The sequence below is a fragment of the Xenopus laevis genome, chromosome 8L (genome assembly GCF_017654675.1).
Source record: "Xenopus laevis strain J_2021 chromosome 8L, Xenopus_laevis_v10.1, whole genome shotgun sequence".
NCBI classification, from domain to species: Eukaryota; Metazoa; Chordata; class Amphibia; order Anura; family Pipidae; genus Xenopus; species Xenopus laevis.
In genome coordinates, this window is record NC_054385.1 from 27,869,210 (window position 1) to 27,874,640 (window position 5,431).

Consider the following 5,431-nt stretch of genomic DNA (forward strand, 5'->3'; position numbering starts at 1 on the left):
TTATTTAGCCCACATACATACAAGGTAAGGGCAACGTTTCGGACCCCACTGGGCCCTTTGTCTAGCCTTAAATTTTAGTCATATTTTCTTATGTGTCACTATGATCACTGCTAAATGATCAGTCGCATGCAGATGTATTAAAAAAACTCCTTATTATTTTGGCACTTACAGTATAGTGAAGCACATTTGTCTGGTTTACTCTTAATTCCTAATTGCATTAGTTCTATAGCTGGCTAATTAAATGTATTATACTATGAGCAGGACCCTCTTTACCTTCTGTATTGGTCATTATTTGTGTGTAATTTGTATGTTTGGTATACGCACCCTTCTATTGTACAGCGTTGTGGCACATACTTGCACTTTTGCCATGTTTAACAAAGTGGTTAACTGTGGGGAGGTGCTGGGGAGCAGAGGGTACTCTGGGTATAACTACGTAGAGGTGAGGGATTGGCTATGGACACTAATAAGAGGGCTGATATAAAAAGGGAGGTCACTTACCCTGCTCCTCTTTCAGAATCACAGGCACCTGGGGGTGTTGTGCAGGCTTGGCAGAGTGTCTGGTCTCCCATAATGGTGTCCGATCATCCCACCCCCAAACTATTGCATTGTTATATTTTGCAATATGTTACTTTAAAGGTTTTTATTTTGAAAAAAAAATTGCTTTCATTTGTCAATACAGTGTTACTTGTACCACTGTTTTGATCTGTTATGTCGCAGCTGCTGGCGGGTAATTGATTTTGGTCCTGGCCACTTGGGTCTGGTTAATAAAGGTTTTCTCTTCACATGCCCATCGCGGCTGTGGTAGCTGGCATCTGGGGTAACCTATGTTTTGGCATAATATGGTAAGGTTATCTGTTTGATTAAACATGGTTTAATAAAGCTGTGGCCGACCTCTACCCATTAAGAAAAGCAAAACTGAGTCTGGTGTTTTTTATTTTATTGGTCGCAAGGAGAAGGTTGTATGTTTCCCCACAGTCCCAGAATTCCAGTGTTCTTGCACTCATCAGAAGGAGCTGCGTCTGATTCAATTATGTCATAATTGTTGCAGTTTCACTTGCACTTTGATGTGAATTGTAGAAAATTGCACTGAAATCTTTCTATGTCTGGTAAATGTAATTTACAGGGTGAGGGACATGTTCGCTACTTGATGTAGGGCACTGTGGGAACTCTGGAACTACCTCTTGGTTTTTAAGGTGGCGTAAGCTTCAGGCTTTCCCTGAGTCAAACAGGCACAACATCACTAATTTAACGTAGGAGAAAGTTACTGGTGCCGAGCACAACAATACACAGGTATACGTTGATGCCTATAACTTTTAGAGATGCGACTGACTGCAGGAAATTTGTGGACCAGCAACTGCAGTTCAGTAAGTAAATGACCCCTTATATGGGATAATAATATTAATGTGTGCAAATGTGATTGGGAGCTTAGACTGTAAACTCCAATGGAGCTGAGACTGTATAATCTCTGTAGCGTGTGCTATATAAATAACGATAACGATAATAAATATGCACAAAACACAAGGCTTCTGTACATAAAAGCCATACGAGGAAGCTTTGCGGATCTACTTTACTGCAGGCACATGCTTCTGTTAAACAGATTGATTCACGAGTGCAGTATAATTTAAGCAGCATGTTTTAAAGTCAATAATGACATTTTCTGCTCATGAAAATAAATATGTAATGACATGCCAGAAACAGCTAGTCAGTGACATGTTGAAAAAAACATGTCAAACAGTAAAGTGGTACAACAACCATAAATTTAATACAATGTATATGAGCAGAGTTCCAGCATCAAGGGACCTTCAAGTGATTGGCCAGGCTGAATTCAAAAATACAGTAAGTAAGTAAAAGGCATTCCTGCCCCTTGCACACATTAGCTCAAGTTAGAAGGCACCTGCATTCCACCTAATTCTATCCATAATTATGCAACACCGGAGCTGCATATAAGAATGGCCTGCAATGCTATGTGCTCAGTTTACTAGTAATAAATGAGTATATTCTCCCTGGAGTTTTTTGGCCTTCTGCATTCCATTTCCATGAAGACTGATCAGCATTATTAAGACAATCATAAATGCGGCTTTGATATCAGACCAATGACCAGTTTTGGTTCAGCCAATGACCCACATACACAGGCCAAAGTTGGTCATTGACCAATCAGATATTCCATTGTGCCAAATCAACAATGCCATTAGATTATCACAAAGTGGTCCGACATTATAGTTGCATTAGCCGTACTTTACATGTTTACCTGCATTGTTCCCTGCAATGATACTGTATATTAGTTGTGAATGAGCTTACCCAATATATCGAGGAAGGAGGTTGTATACCAGAAGTACGACTTTACACCCTGGCAGAAATTAAATACAGTTTTCCCAAGATATTTGCATTCCACCCTGTCTAGTGCTATTAGACTTGTAAGCAAGTGCAGTTAGTAAATCTGCACATAGTAAAGTTCTTTACTAACAACAAAGAAGTTGTGTAAGTTTGCTTGAATTGTGCAGTAAAAAAAGATAAGAATAATGATATTATGATAGCTAATTGCAATTTGTCTCAGATTATCTAAATGTCCAAATCACAGTGACATTTATGGCAATATGACTCCTCCCCCACAGCCTAACTGCCCCTCCGGGCAAATGCCCCTAATTTTTTACTTAACCCTCCGTGCAGATCTGGCCTCGGGAGTTCATGGACGCCATCTTCTTTTTCCGGTCTTCTTCGGAATCTGAGCGGAGTTTCAGCGCATATGTGCAGTGGGAGTAGATTTCCAAAATCGCTAAAATTTTCGAAAATGTTTTGGAAATTTTTGTGACTTTAGCCGCATGCGCAGTCGTTCGTGACAGGAAATTTACTCAAATTTCGCATGCGACTTTGTAACTATGTAATAAGATAATAACATTTTATTAAAATGATTTCTTTTTCTCTGTAATAACAAAACAGTACCTTGTACTTGACCCCAACTAAGGTATTATTAATCCTTATTGGAGGCAAAACAATTCAGATGGGTTTGTTTAATGTTTTTTTTCCCCATAGTATTTTTTATTCGTTTTCAACATATTATAACCGTATAATACATAACATACAAGGATATAGTAGGTGGAGGGGGCACCACTTTTGTGGGTTTAGTTGTTTGGTAGTCTTAAGGCATGTAGATCAAAATAAAGAAATATCCCTTATCCAGAAAACCACAGATCCCAAGCTTTCTGGATAACAGGTCCCATACCTATATAATGATTAAAAGTGCCCTTTTGTTTCCTTTTGTATATATATATATAGGAAGCAGCATGTATGGACCGCACACCCCAAGAGTGTGCAATACATGGGTGCTCATGCATACAAAATTGATAGAGAATACAAGGTGATGGCACTCACAGGATTTGTAGAAAAAACAACTGGAGTTTAAAAAAAAGAAGTTTATTAATCCAACGTTTCGGTCCCACACAAGGACCTTTCCTTCCTTGTGTGGGACCGAAACATTGGATTAATAAACTTCTTTCTTTTAAACTCCAGTTGGTTTTTCTACAAATCCTGTGAGTGCCATCACCTTGTATTCTCTTTCTCTCTCTCTCTCTCTCTCTCTCTCTCTCTCTCTCTCTCTCTCTCTCTCTCTCTCGCTCTCTCTCTATATATAATATCTAGTCCTGAAGGAGGGATAGACACACTGGGTTTAGTTTATTCATGTGATATTCAGCAGCTGTGGAAAATCGGCAGAATTAGTCTTATTGTTCATTCTTTTCTCATTCGAACTTGTGGGTCACTGTTCCAAACTAGGTCAGGCACGAGATGAGATGATGGCTAACCTATGCACATTCTCTGCCAAACCGAGAAGAGAACATCACTGGGACACTGTTAATAGGTCTCACGATTATTCGTAATTATGAGACTCTAATGGGGAGAAAACATTGTGTTCTACTAGCAGGGCAAAAAGCCGCAGGCAGTTCGATAAACACATGGAACTGCTGTTGACTTCATAATATTTAATTATGGAAGATCTGCAAAAAAACATGGAAACATGAATTCTAATGCGTGTTTATGAACACATCTATGAACTCAAACAGGAGACTATAGCTGGCAAACTCTGCATACACAGAGCATACCTGGCATTCCAGGTACACAGAGACCCAAACAGGTCCCACCAAACCAATACAAAATGACTTTCTATGGCATCTTACACCAGTCCCTCTGGCATTGCCCAAACCCTACAGATTGAGCCTGAGATGTACATAAAAATAGAGAGACACCAATTTACACACAAATGCCAAGAATTGCTGTGAGTTGTTGTTTTTGAATTTTGTTAAATGTGTCTTTTGCTGCTAGTTGGATCAAACCTTCCAAACCTAAATTGCCATATTCTTGCCATATTTTCACAGGTCCAGTCCCTGTAGCCTTGTTTGCTACTTTCTAGGAGGCAAGTAGGTAGTTACCTGTAAAACATGGCAGTATATGTTAAAATATTCTGGCTTGTCACCAATAGGCTGGTATAGTGTATGGGGGATCACATTTGCAAATTCTGCAATAGGAAGCATATTTCCTATACTAGTGAAGAGCATCCTGTTTTGTTTTCCCAAAGTGAGTAGAAATAGCTTATGTACCATCGATCACATAATGAACTGACTGGGGTTTTTGTAAAACATATATTTTTATTTTTTGCCCATTAAACCTCTAATCCATAATACAGGTATGGGATACATTATCCAGAAACCCATTTCCAGAAAGCTCCAAATTACAAGAAGGCCGTCACCCATAAGGGTAAATTTATCAAAGAGTGAAGTTCCGCCACTAGAGTGAAATTCCGCAGCTCTCAATTCATTTCTATGGGATTTTGAAAGGCGTATTTATCAATGAGTGAAGTGAAAGTTCACCCTTTGATAAATACGCCTATAAAAATCCCATAGAAATGAATGGAGAGTGGCGGAATTTCACTCTAGTGGCGGAACTTCACTATTAACTTCACTCTTTGAAAAATATACCCCTCAAGGTATGGAGATTCAAATTACCGAAAAATCCCTTATGCAGAAAACCTCAGGTCCCAAGCATCCTGGATAACAGGTTCCATCAAATACTGTATACAGTATGGCATAAACGAGACCTTACTGCTTGCTGCTTTTGCATTAACCTTCTAGTATAGCTAGAATACAGCTATCTTTATACAGTATATTGCCTACTTGGGTCCTGTCTGGTTCTTCTGTATGAGGATTCAAAACTAAACCTGGTAAGTGGTTTATAAAATATTGAATTGGAAATTTTGCCTGCTTTGTGATGATTTTCCCATTACCTGGGTCAGCTCAGCTGCCAATTGTTTGGGGCAATTGAGCTCCCTGTAGTCTTGGTGTAGCTCTGTAAAATGGAAGGGCATAGAGGATGTAGGTCACATGTAGTAAAGGAATGCCAAAAAGCATTTTTTCATACAGAATGCTATGAGATATATCATGCT